A 14,364-nucleotide genomic window follows, 5' to 3' on the forward strand; every position below is an offset into this window, starting at 1 on the left:
GTGGGGATCATGCTGGAGTGCCCAGCCCTGTGCTCAGCTCAGGAAGGCACCATCGGGCTCTGGGGGCAGTGGTGGTGGTAGGAGGGACCAGAGGGACCTGGCCTGTGTAGGTCCCTTCGAGGAAGATCTGAGGGAGGAGGATGATACCTTGACTCTTGGGAATGAGCTCTCGCAGAGCAGAGACTGCCTGGGGTGAGGCGTCGTGCAGAGCCAACTGAGGGGCACCTGCAGGGACTGCAGAACAATGAGCGTGAGTTGCCCTTTCTCTGCGCCCCTTGAGGGCAAGGCAGGAGCAATCAGGTGCTCTGTGTCTGCCTGGCACCCTCTCAGAATCTTCAGTGGGCACCATGGACACCGCTGAGCCATGGGGACCCCGAGGTCCAAGAGTGACACCGGGTGACAGTACCCTGGTGTCCCTCCTTAAACCAGCCTGCATCCCCGTCTGTGCCTGGCAGCACAGAAGGAGAGGACGCAAGGCTGAAGGAGCGGACCTGTGCAGGAAGACGGCAGAGGAAGCTGTAGGACTCAGTGTTCCAGCACTGCACATAGCTGAGTTCTCTGGACCAGGCTCCACAGGCCCAGGAATCACAACCCTGGACCCTGGCTCCATGAGCCCAGAATCAGACACAGCAGAGTCAGAGCCTCAGGCCGGGCATCACAGGGCACTGCCCCTGTCCCTAGTGCCACCGAGGGTAACTGTCTGGAACCCACAGCCCTAGGCTCATCTGCCGGTGATAATCTCATCTCTGATGCTGCCAGCTGTGTGGTGCGGCTTCCACCCAACCCAGGGGTCCCCACTTCCACATCTGCAACCACAAGTTCCAGCTCCTCTTTCTGTGGTCCCGCTCTGGGGAGACCTCTGGCCACGAGTCCTGTGAATTCTAGGGACATATGCTGCTTTCTTGGCAGCTCTGCAGATTCTCTTTCCTGTTCTTTTTCATTTCATGTTATTTTTTCAGATAAGTTTCACTATGTAGTCCAGGCTGGCCTTCAATTTGTAACAATCCTCCTACCTCAGCCTCCCAAATGCTGGGATTACAGGTGTGCACCAGCACGACCAGTTAGGTTTTTTAAGCTTTATGTTGAAACACTTTTACTTTCAGAGTTACAGAGACAGTGGAGGGAGGCCCCTGCGCCTTTCCTGGGCTGGCCCGGTGGAGCTGCAGTACAATGTCCTAACCGAGAAGTGGACACCTGTACAGCAGAGCTCTGTGCCTTGTACTGCCTGTGTGGATTCATGTGACCGTCCCAAGATCAAGACAACTGTGACACTGCCACAGAGCTGATGTCTGCCACTTCCACACCCAGCACTGCTGCCACCAGGTAGCACTCCATCGCTGAGTGAGAAGCCACACATCTCTTCCATCGTTATAAACCTTCGAATTTCCAGAATGTCCAATAAATGACACACAGGAGCATGACCTCTGGGACGATTTCTCACCCAAGTGCTGCACAGACACAGCCCTGGCTTCCTTTCATTTCGCGGTGTGCATGAGTAGTTTACAGCAGCTGTGCCGGCTGTAATTGATTTATTAGACCACTTGCAGTGCAGTTATTGGAGGGCAGGGCTTAAGTCTGCAATTTATTTTATTTGCTTATTTATTTTGGTGGGAGTGGGGATCGAACCCAGGGCACTCAGCTACATCAGCTGCCCTGTTTATTTATTTTGACACAGGGCTTGCTAAATTATCCAAGTGGGGCTTTAACTTGCTATCCTCCTACCTCAGCCTCCTGAAGTGCAGGGATTCGAGGTGCATGCCACTGCACCCAGCTGACAATTTTGTTTTATTTAGTTATTTTTGCTCTCCCAGGGATCGAATTCAAGGCCTGGAGCCTGCTGGGCGAGCACTCCACCACCGACCACTGAGCTGCCTGGGCCCTGTTATTCAGTTTACCTTTGTCCCTTCTGTTTTCCTTGAATTTTTCTCAGATCCCACGCTGAGCCCCTGCTGTGTCTCTGAGCCCCTGGGACAGCCTGGTTGGGAGAGGCTCTGGGTATCACACCATGCAGGGGCAGCTCTCAGCAGAGCCCATGCCCACCCTCCACCCTGCTCCAGGGAAGCCAGTGAGCCTCCTGCTTCAGTGTCTTCTTTTCCATGCTCAGAACTGTTAAGGTCACACGCATCCTGGGACCCTCCTTCCTCTGTTCTATCACGACTTTCTTTTATGTTCAAAACCACTGATTCTTCCCTCTGGCTTCTCTCTTCTACTGTGAAGCCCATGAACGGTGGTTTTATTGTGCTTCCTGTATCTTCCAGCTGTAAAATTCCCCGTTGGGCCCTCTGCTGGTCCTCTTTCTGCCAGGCTTTCTGCTCTCCCTGGCTTCCTGCAGCCCCGCCCGGTACAGAATCTGCTCCAGGGTCCTCCTGGAGAAGGCCCATGTCCCTGTCCTCTCCACATCGCTGCTCTTTTTCCTGGGTTCTGAGAGGAGAGTTTCCGCTGAATCCTGAACCTCCGGCGTGCTGCAGACTGGAGCTGCCAGGACCGCTGCTTTATAAGAGTCTGGGAGGTTTCTTAGGCAGAGTTTTAGCAGAGGGCACAGGGGCGGGCCCTCAGGAGAGAGCCTCCTGGCCCATTCAGGTCCTTTCAGGGTGGGAGTCTGTGGACAGGGATATGGGGTGAAGGGGCTCACGGGGGACGGTGACAGTGCTCTTTTTACAAGTGGGAAACGTGGGCCAAGGTTACTGCGTCCTCAAGCTGCCGAGGAACTTACTTTTTAGAGTTTCCTGAGAAGCTGAAGCTGCACCTTTTCTTCCAAGTACAATTGCGTGTGCGTGAGTGTGTGGGGCTGAAGAGTGAGCCCAGGGCTTCACAGTGGGCCATCATGCCCTCTGCTTAGACTGTGGGATGGGTTCTTGCTAAGTTACCAGGCTGGGCTCAGACTTGTGCTCCTCCTGGCTCAGCCTTGAAGAGACTGGGACTGCAGGTGTGTGCCACCACCCCTGACTTTAAAAGCACAACTAAATTTTATCTTATTTCTATGCAGTACATAACGATCACGTTTGTCATGGACAGAGCCTGTCCTGAATCTCCTTATTTTGCTGTCTCCTTTGAAAGTACAATTTTAAAATTATAATTTTCCTTGCCTCCTTTCTACCTACTTTTTCTCTATCCTATCTCATTCCTCTTGTAAACATTTAAAATTTTTTTATTTTATTTTAAAGGAAAAAAAACAATAAAAAACGATACAGAATTTCAAAACAAGATAATAGGAAATTCATAATGATTAGTATATTGTGTGTCGTCTTCAGAGTGGCTGGTCAGATTACAAGACACAGCCGTGTAAATCTGTTCAAACAGTATCAGCACAAACTGCTTTTCAATGAACTCAAAGAAACTGGTAGTGTAACTTCGCTTTCAATGTATATGTATATTTTTTCTTTTTCTTCCTCTTTTGCTCTTTTTCCCCATCCCAATGATTCTTTCCTTTTGAGCAGTTTCTTCCCCTTTCACAATATCTATTGTACATTTTGGAAATTATTAACGCTTTGAGTTTCTTATACGAGGGAGCCGATAGGCTGTTTACCCATGTGTGTCTCATTTATTTCACTTATGGTGATGGTCTCAAGGTCCATTCATTTAGCTATAAATGTTTCAGTTTTATCTTTTTATGAGTAATACCCCATTATTTAAAAAATACATGCTATTTATCTGTTCATCGATTGATGGGCATTTAGGTTGTTTCCAAAGTCTGGCTATTACAAATTGTGCTGCTATAAACCTGGGTGCACATATATTGCTGTGATGTGATGCTTTTAATTCTTTTGGGAAGATATTAAGAAGGAGGAGTAGCTGGGTGGAATGGGACCTCCATTCCTAGTTTTCTGAGAATCCCCGCACTGATTTCCACACTGGCTGCAGCAGTCTGCACTCCCACCAGCAGTGGAGAAGGCTTCCCTTTCCCACACAGCCTCACAGCATTTGTTATTGCTTGATTTCTTGATGATAGCAGTTCTTTCTCCTCACGCAGATACTTTGATCCCTTAGTCCTGGGGAAGCTTGGGTGACTTCCTTCCCTTGTTTCCAAGGAGTCGGAGGAGGCTGCAGGTCCGCTTTCCTGTGGTGATTTCACAGGGACCCCTCACGGGGCATCCTGAGCAGAGCCCAAGAGAGTTCTTGCGGCTGGGCCGTGGCTCCTGCTCCTGCCTTGTCCTTGCACAGCTTCTCCATCTGTCACCATCCTCTGTCTCCCCTCTGCATGCATAGCCAAGTATCTCACGCTCTGCCTCTCGAGGCTCCTCCCTACTGCTGCGAAGCTGGTGTTTGTGTTGGACAGACTTGCTTTTGCTTGGCCATCGTTTTCTGGGTCAAACATCTGTTTTCTGGACATTTGTCCCCTTCACAGCGAGAGGCGTGAAGCTGGGCTACAGGATGCCAAGAGCACCTGCAGTGCAGATGCAGGCTGGAGCCTGCGCCCTCTGGCTGGGTCATCATCACGGGAGCAAGGCATCTCCTAGTTGAACCTGAAACCAGCCCGGGCCGGGACCATCTCTCATGGTTGGTTGTGTGCAGCCCCTTCCCTGTGTCTTGACTCCACAGCTGTTTGAGGTTGTGACTCGGTTTCCACGCTGTTTGCTCATGACCACAAACTCCTGTCCCAGGTCACTGTGTGGCCTGGACCTGCAACACCTGAGCTTCCCTGCACCTGCCACTCCTCCTCCCACAGCTGCTGCATCCACTGCCACTTTCAATGACTGTCCCCGCCCTGGCATGGTCCCTGTCCTTCCGTTTGCTGCTCTGCGAACTGTCTGAAGTTGGGTGGCACAGAGGGAAGTCAGTCATTTTGCTGGGCTCTGTGCTCTTGGTGGGATCTGGGAGGACCCAGATGCTGGGGGTAGCTTAACAGAGGAGGTGGCTGCAGGAGAGCCACTTACCTAGCACTGGTTGGGGACTGCTGACCATGCCCACATGGGAGTGGCCACGCTGTGCCTGGCATCCTTGTCATTTCTGACCTGGCTTGGATTGTGGACCACAAACCAGTGGTGAGGCAGGCGAAAGGAGCATCTAGTCCACCTGCAGGAGAGTGTGAGGAGGCGGGCTTTGGGAAACACCCTTCAGCACTGTCTTTCCTGGGGTCCCATCCACATGCAAAATGCACCCCCCCAGAGTCATAGAAGCCCATCCGATGTGGTCTCAGTCCCAAGCCTGTGGTCCTGCGCATCTCAGGCACAGGTCCTCAGATGCAACCCATGCCATCTTCCCTGGATTTGAAGATCTGAGCTACAGAAATGAACGGCTGGACCTTGTCTGCAGCACTGGCCTGCAAAGCCCGAGACTGTGCATCTCCTTTGCTTTTCTGCCTCTTTCCAGCATCAGGCAGGCTGTGTCATTCCCTGCCTCAGCTGTCTGCTTTTCTGAACGCAAATCACTCTCCCTCTCATTTCTTGGCACCAGAGGTGGAAGCAGACAGTAAATACCAGCCTTAAAGCTCACGTGCACTGCGGCCCACTAGAGCAGCTGATCCTCAGCAGCCACAAAGCTGTGGGGACCCGTCACAGTCACTTCCCAGAAGCATGACACCATGGCCACTGGCTGCCCATCTGTATCTTTCCCAGGGTACCTGGAACTCACCAGTGTGCTGGGGCTTTGGGAGCTCACTCATGATGTTTCTGCCTTATTCTCTTAGTTTTGGAAGCAATTCATACATTATGTGATGATTTAAGATATCTCCCCCAAGCCAGGCACTTAGCTTAGTGGCACAGGTGCCTGCCTGGCAAGTGCAAGGTCATGAGCCCGATCCCCAATACCAAAACAAACAAACAAACAAACAAACAAACCCCCCCAAATCTCCCAAGACATCTCCCCCAATGGCTCAGGTGTTCCGAGGTGGAGCATTTCGAAGGTGATCATATCTTAGGGATTCTAACCTCATCAATATATTTATCTACTGGTGAGCCCACAGTGGAGTGCTGTCAGGAGGCGGGGCTTGGTCGGAGGCGGTAGATCTCAGGTGTCACTTGGAAGGGTATGTCCTTATTCCCTGGGGCCATTTCTTCTCTTTCTGGCTCTTCCCAACTCTGCTTCCTGGCCACATGAATCAAGCAGCTTTCCTCCTCCACACCCTTCTGCCATGATGTCTCTGCCTTGCTACACACCTAAAAGCAATGGGGCCAGTGACCATGGACTGAACCTTCTGAAACCAAGAGCCCAAATAAACCTTTTCTCCTTTAGTTTGTGTGTGCCAGGGATTTTTATGCTGGTAACAAAAAAATTGGCTAACACGGATATGGTGATGTGTGAACATAAAATCTTAGTGTACTACAGATATGGGAGGGTGTGGCTTGGATGTGCAGTGGCAAAGAGCTTCATCACAGATCACCCCAGAACTAAGCTTCTGCTCGCTCAGGGGCAGAGTCTGAGTCAGTTTCCCTCACATCCTAGAAGTGCAGGGTTGGTTAGGAAGGGAGCTGGAGATGACACGTTCAGGCAAGGTCACATGCAGACACCTGTAGCTTGACCACACCCATGCAACTTCCTGCATACCCTCACGCTTGGCTATGCTGGACCCACTCACAGAGCAAAGGGTCCATCGGAGGGCTGTGAAGACCAGATTTGTTAGAGGAGCTAGTCAGAAGGCAGATGGACCCAGCATGGAAGAATAATAACATCCCCCTCCCCCAGAAAAGAGGAAATTTCCAGATACACAAATAACATGGACTGGCAGAACTCAGCGGGGAGAAGATGAAACCTCCAAAGTGGAGCCTCCAGGAAAGAGAGACAGATTCGGCCCCACTGAAAGCTCTTGAGGCTGTGGAAATCAGTGGAGGAAGCGATGAGTTTAGAAGACAGGAAATGGAAGCCAGTGACAGGGGCCTGGTGCGACAGCACACTCGAGGTGCTGCCTGGCCAGACAGGTGCACCAGGAGAAGACATCCAAGATGATTTCATGCTGAGCCAGATGGAAATACCAGTCTGCACATCAAAACAGAACAGCCAGCAATGAGAAGAACTGATAAAGGCGTGTAGCACGGGTTGAAGGTTCACATGAAACAATCAGCTCTTGTGCACTAGCAGTGAACAAGCAGAAAATGCCAAAGAAGAAAGATAATATAAAAGTGTCATAGAAGTATAGGTTTGGGCAGTGTCTTTGGATGCCAGTTTGTCAATAGTTACATATAGTTTAATTTTAATCCTAATGAATAATAATTATTTTTTACTGCCATTGGGGATCAAACCCAGGGCCTCACCCTCCCTGGGCAAGAGCTCTGCGCCGCGCCACACCCCCCGCTGATCTAGCTGCGGTGCCCACACTCGGCCAACAGGTGCAAGAGCGCCTTCTGCAGAAAGTGAAAGGCAGGTGCATGGGTGTTTGCAGACAGCTCACAGCCAGTCATGGCGATGATGGTGCCCAGGATGAGGCAGGGCAGCAGAGGACACCGCAATGGTCCCAGGGGCTGCTCACACATGTAGAGGTCCCCTTGCTGTGGCACTGCCCTGTGGGGGGACAGCAGGAGACACGCACGTGTCTCGTGAACCCCCAGTGTCCTGCAGACCCAGCACTAAAGTCCATGGTGCCACCTTCATCTCCCTGGCTTTGCTGTGCTTCTGTGTTCCCCAGGGACAGTGAGGATGCATCCAGCCTGACCTTAACACCCAGCTTTAATAAACACCCAGCTTTAATGGACATGAAAAGCTTGTGTATATGTGTAGCCGTCAGGCGGTTTTCCGTGCACTTGTATGTTGTGTGGTAAGGATTTGTTTGTATCTGTCCGTTTTTGTGGTGCATCATGATCATAGCTGGGGAACGCACAGAACACAGCTCGGTTCTTTCTTCATGCCTTCACCTTCCATCCTTCCCCCTCCCTCCGTCTCTTAGTCTCCTGTCCTCTTAGGAAAAGCCTGTCTTCCTCCTATGGATCTTTTATCCTGCTCTTGTAATAATTTTGGTTTCTCATAGAAGAGAAGCAATGTGACAGTCAAGCCGTGCATCTGAGTTACTTCATGTCACATTATGGTCCCAAGGTGCATTCATTTTCTTAGCAATTACTCAGGCTTACCTTTCTTTATGGCACTTTAGTACTCCATGGTGTATAAATGCCACTTTGCTTATTCCTTAATCTGCTGACGCATAGTTTCCAAACTCTGTGGGGTGGTGCCCATGGTGACACGGCACCTTTGCACTTGTTCTGAGGATCGCATCAGAAGGGACACTGTGTCAGAGGGCACCTTGGAGGCCATGCATGCCCTACCACACTGCCCTTTCTGACAATGGAGCTGCAAAGGCCTGCTTGTGTCTTACAGGAAGTTCTTCCTCCTCCCTTTCAACCCCTTTCATTCCTTTTTTTTTTTTTAACCAGGGATTGAACTCAGGACCTTGTGTTTGCTGGGCAGGAAATTATGGAGCTGAGCTGTACCCCAGCCCCCTTTCATTCTTTATCATCCTTGCCCTTGTCTCCTTCAGTCTTTAGAGTGTAGCAGCGGGGCTGGAGCCCGGGTTGACGAGGAGCTGCCACCCAGAGACCTGGGGACTGCGCTTTACGCTCAGGGAACAGCAAGAGCGGGGTCTCAGGATGCAGAGGGGAGGGGAAGAGCACAGAGGACAGAGGAGCAGAGGGCAGGGTGCGTGTGACCCTGTGTACCTTTGGGCCAGGCTCAGATCATCCCCACCGCAACTGCAGGAAACTCAACCCTCGCCCCCTCGCAGTGGGTCCCTCCAGCCTGACAGAGACACTCAGCAGAGCCCCAGCACTCCTGGCAGCAGAGGGGGACAATGGCAAAGGAGGAGGTTCGGACATTTCCATGACAGCTCCCTGCCCATACTCAGTCCCATCTGCCGGCTGCAAGAGCAGAGGCAGGGCAAAAGAGGAGAGGAAGTGCTCCCAAGGTGCTGGACTTGGTCCCGACTGGGTCATTAAGGGAAGGTGAGGCCGGGCAGGCAGCTGGTCCTCAGGGTGGGCATCAGGGTCAGAGGCCCGGAAGGAGCCAGGCAGGGTTCAGTGAGGCGCTGCAGGCTCAGACTTGAGTCTCCTTCCGTGCTGGTGACAGGGTGGTGAGTGGGCACTGAGGTGACCCTGGTAAGAGGAGACAGAGAGCCCGGGAGAGGACTCAGGCTGCTGGTAGAGAGGGAAGAGTCACAGAGGTTTGGGTCCGGGTGGCCTGGATTGCAGGGACACAGTTCCTGGGGTGAGGAGGGGGAAGAGGACGCAGGCTTGTGACATCAGCTGCAACGGTTGCTGGGTCCCAGACTGGGAGTCATCGGGATGCACCAGCAAGGTCCCTGCAGGGCAGCACAGGGCAGGGAGGACTGGCCTGGGCCCTGTCCCCAGCATTTACCTAGGGAGCGGAGGAGGAAGGGGGAGGGCAGTGAGATGGGGAGGACCCGGAGGGTGCAGTGTGTAGGTCCAAAAGAGGACATGCTCGGGAAGGGGAGTGACTGCTCCTCCGGGGAGCACTGGCCAGAGCTCCAGCCACAAGGTTAGGGAAGGGGAGGCCAGGATGACATGGCCAGGGTTCTTCTGGGGTGTCTCGGTTGATCACTTCTGAGTCACTGGGACAAAACCCCTGACCCTGCTTACTAAAGGGGGTGGGGCTTATTTCAGCTCGTGTTTCTGACCCTGGTTTGGGTTCTTCCCCCTCAGGGGCTGGAGATGGAAGGGAAGGGCTTGACCCAGAGGAAGCTGCGGGCCTCAGGGCCCCAGGAAGCAGAGAGAAAGGGCGGAGCCCAGGAGGGAGAGGGACTGCCTCTCCAATGCCGCACCAAGCTCAGAGCTGAACCGAGGTTCCATCCTCCAGAAGCCCGCCTCTGAGCCCAGAGAGTTTTGGGGGCCATTTTTGATCCAAACCATCACTGATGATGGTGGAATTGGGGTGTGCGGGAGAGAATGGAGTGTGGGAAAGGATGTGCAACCTGTTCAAGATGTTTTTCCCCTTGGAGGGCAGCAGAGATGGAGCTTGAAAACTCCCAGCACGGAGGAGGGATTAGGGAAACCGCCCCTGAATTGGCCACTGCTTTTTTTTTTTTTTTTTTTTTTTTTTTTTTGAGGCTTAAATGCCCGTTTCTCTGCAGCCCTCAGTGTGGGGAGACAGGTATTCCTAGCACTTCCTGATGGGTGCAGCGTGACCAGCAGTGTCTGCTTGCCACCCATAAAAATCCAACATTCGTTGCTTAAGCAAAAAGGGACAATTACCTGGTTCAGGTAACCACACTGGGAGCAGAGACCTGAGTTCCACTGGAGCCAGTTACAAACTCTCATCCCTGTCTGTGTCCCTGAGGGCCTTGCAATCCGAAGGCTGGTGGGGGGACCGGCTTACCAGGGTCTCTGAGTCTGGGCCTCATGTCCTGGTGACCAGCTGGGGGGTCGAGACTCCCCAGTCTCCCAGCTGCATTCTGTAAACCCTTCGGGGAGGACTCTGGCCCTGCCGGGGTTAAGTTTCCCTCTCTTAAGGCAGGCATTAACATGGAAATAGCCCACCTGCATTAGTCAGCTCTGTCACTGGGACACAGTGCCAGACAGAACCAGCTTATCAGGAGGGCAGTTTTTTTTTTGTTCATGGTTTAAGAGGTTCAGTGCATGGTAATGCAGCCCTGGAGCTGCTGTGTCCTGGAGGAAGCCTGGGAGCACAGAAAGAGGTAGAAAGCACAGGGAACCCCATAGCCCCTTTCTAGGACCCCAGTGACCGACCTCACTTCCTGCTCTAGGCCTCAACCTTGAGGGTCCTGCCACCTCCCCAGAGGACTATAGGCTAGGGACAGCACGCTTCTGTGTCCCAGGACTGAGCAGGGGGCTCCAGTGTGGCCTGTCCATTTAGACTGCTCTGGGCACAGAAGCTGCTTTCTAGCGCTCACACAGATTAGGGATCCACATCTCCATCTCCGCCTCTCCAGTGTCTGTTTATTTATTGTTTATTCATAACTTCGTTATCTTACCGTTCAAAACCACCATATACACTGTGTTATATACATATATTTTTTCCAGTTCTGGGAACTGAATCTAGGTTCTCTTGCCTGTCAGGCAAGTGCTCCACCATTAAGCTTTATCACCAGCCTTTACATTTTTAAAATTTCGAGACAGTCTCACCAAGTTGCTCAGGCCAGCCTGGAGCTTGAGATCTTTCTCCCGAGGAAGTATATGCCGCTGTCTCTGGCTCGAGTTTGCATTTTACAGATTGCTAAGAGATGTGGTTGGTGATCAGTCGGTCCAAACACTGCGGTCAGAAGCCAAGGTCTTAGCCTGCTCTGGGCTCACCTCAGCTTTCAGCACTGCCTCTTGCATGTGTGGGAGCAGGAGGAGATCCTGAAACCCCGACACCCCATTCTCTCTCCTCTGCCGCAGGACTCCAGACAGTTCAGTCTGGGGCACAAAGAGGGGACACTGTGGAAACTGAGACCTTTGGGGTCTCCACAGGGAGAGTTGATTTTAAATAGCTTTGCATTTGTAAAATATTTTCTTAATTGGTAGCTAATTAGTCTTCAGCTAATGAAGGCATGTAGTTTATTTGGACCAAGGAAAAATAGATGGTTTTATGAGAACCAGAATGTTCTAAATACTTTGGTATTGTGCTAGGGATTAAACCCAAGACCTTCACAGCCTTGAGCTGCACCCCCAGTGCAGGCAGCCCTGGAGGATCGGCGTGCAAAGGGCACACACCTAAGGGTGCTTCTGCACTCCCAGCAGAACTGGAGACTTGCAGTAGAGAAAGAGCTTTTTCCTCTTTGGAATAAGAATCTGGTCCATTCTCTCCACTGCCGGGTGGGGAAGAGCCCCAAAGATAACTAACTGCCTTTTCAGCTCCCCAAACAAACAATGCTTTGTTACTTTCTGGGACAAACAGGAGTATGGAAAGGCTTTGTAGGGTCCTTGTGAGTTGTGGTGTATAAGTTTTTGCACCTGTAAAGGGTGAGTGTAAATCGTCCTTGCGTTTGTTAGCGCACAAGCATTACAGAGATCAGCTTCCTTTGGGACCTGTAAGCAATAGGGCTCTAGGGATTAATTCTTGCACCTGACCTCACGCCTTCACTGGTGGATTGTCCAGCCTCGGACAGGCCATTCAACATCACTGACATCAGGCTCTTCACCTAAACATAGTGTGCAGTATGAAAATATGCTGCAGGCTTTGTGAGAATTGTGTGGCAATGCCTATAAAGACCTCAGCACAGAGCTGGGCCATGCAGGAGCTCAAGGCACAGAAGTACTTGAGTTCTCACAGTTTACTGTCGATCATAGAATGCAACTTAAATTTCTGTTGGTTAACTTAGGTCACAAGGGAATACGTATGGATGCACACAGGCACTTGTGTGCATGGCTATGCACACACACACACACACACACACACACATACACACACAGGTATAGGGAGTGTGTTAGTGAAAACCTTTTCTACAGTGTAGTTTATCGATTGCAGCTGCCACCCTGACCTGGAACCTGGCAGAGCACCAGACATTGATGACATGCTCTGACCGGCGCCCCTTGGCCCCTGGCTTTCTGGGCCCACAGAGGCCACCCCTGGGCTAGGACATGGCTCTCGCTATCGGCCTCTGTCATGGAGCGTGCCGATGGGTGCAGCAGACCGGAGTGATAAGGAGACCAGAACTTTCTGCTGACTGCAGATCTTTCTGGCCTTGTGAATGACAAGGAAATGTCCTCAGTGAGGATGGCTACGGGCTTGGCTCTGAGTCACCGAAGCCTGGCCCTTTCGTCTCCCAGGCTTTGCTCCCTGTCAGATGTCATAGGGTGCCCACAGTTTGGACACCCCATAGACAAGGGGCCATGAGGACTGTTGCCCTGGAGCACATCGTGTCTCTGTGTTGTAGCTGTCACTGTTGTTCCGCTGGGTTCTACACATACACACACACATGCACGCACACGCGCGCGCGCACACACACACACACACACACACCTGTGCCAGTAACAGGGGCTCTCACAAACGGACGCTCGCTGTGTCCCGGGAGCTGTTGGAAGCACTTCACACATCCATCATAGAGCTCATCATTATTGTGATTCCTCTTCTTTTTCCCATTTTCTAGCAGGGAAAACAGCCCGGGAGGATGAAGCACCTGGACCAGGTCGCACAGCCTCCACACTCCCACCAGCCCCTCTCTCCTTACTTCCTCTTTGTTAACCATTTAAACATTAATTTTAAGAGCACTGTTTAAGTGATCAATTCCTCCAGTTCTCAGCACAAGGTGTAGGGGGAATTTAAGGAGCTTCCCAAGTCTGGGGCTTGTCTAGTGGAAGGCGGAACCCTCAGGGCAAGGGTGATCTGGCCTGGTCCCCAGGGACCCTAGAATTGAGCTTCTCCGGCAGCACAATGATGGTGCTAGAGCAGGGCATGTCCGCAACTGGACTCTGAAGCTTTCTTTTGAGCTCCTGGGCTCCTGCAGTCTCCTACCTCAGCCTCCAGGGTATCTGGGACTACAGGTGCAAAGCCATCAGATAGGCTTCTGGATTTTTTGTTTCTGTGTGGGGGTGGTCCCCCCCCCCCCCCCCCGTACCAGGGATCGAACTCGCGCTTATGCCGCTGAGCTAAATCCCAGCCCCAGGCTTCTGGATTTTTAGAGTGAGATATTTTCAAGTCCAAAATGAATTTTTTTCCTCCAAAATGTGTGAAGTTCAAGGCTTGGCGTGAGGGAGGGAGGGTCGAGATTATCAGACTCTACCTTAGATCCTTTGTGGAATGAGATAAGCGTAAAACAAGCAAACAGACTAAAATCCTGTAGCCACCTCCCCCCGCCCCAGCCGACCAGAGACAAACACTTTGCATTCTAGATCTGCTTATAGGGGAGGGGGGCGGTCTTGGATGTAGGCGGGGCTTGGACAAGGCTCTCCTGGCTCTCGGGAGACCACTTCCGCTGCCTGCTAGGCCAGGAGCCTGTTGGGAAGAAACCACGTGGGTCAACAGAGAGGACCCTAACTCTCCTGTCCGCGGGCAGCAGACCTTTGGGTGAGGAGAGTGCCCTCTCCAGAGGTGAATGGAGCCAGGACACAGGTGGCAGGTGGCGGGGCGGGGGGGGGGGGACACACACACTGTAGAGGTCCCAGCTTTAGCGTGCTGCTGTCCTGGGGCTTTCCTGGGCTGCCCCAGGGCCCTCCCCGGGAACAGGTTCCTCCGGAGAACCAAGAGGATGTGCCCAGCCGGGGTGCCCACTCTCCAAAGGCTCCCCCGGGTGACAGCGGGTCGGGCACTGGGTGAATGAGGGTGTGCTCAGTGTGACCCGTGAACAGCACGACGCACCCCTGGGCGTGGCTGGCTAGGCGGGGCCGAGCTCCAGGCCTGTCCAAGCGGAATCTGCCCCGCGGCTGCACCCGGGCACGTCTCCCCGGCCCCAGGGCACCAGGGCGCGCACGCAGAAGGCGGGCTGGCTACACATCGGGCGGGGGCGGCCGGCGGGAGGCCTGGCCACCGCACTCTGGGCCCCGCGGCTGG

This window comes from Cavia porcellus, unplaced genomic scaffold (assembly GCF_034190915.1).
Source record: "Cavia porcellus strain 051 isolate PalLab524CR breed Dunkin Hartley unplaced genomic scaffold, mCavPor4.1 scaffold_26, whole genome shotgun sequence".
NCBI classification, from domain to species: domain Eukaryota; kingdom Metazoa; phylum Chordata; class Mammalia; order Rodentia; family Caviidae; genus Cavia; species Cavia porcellus.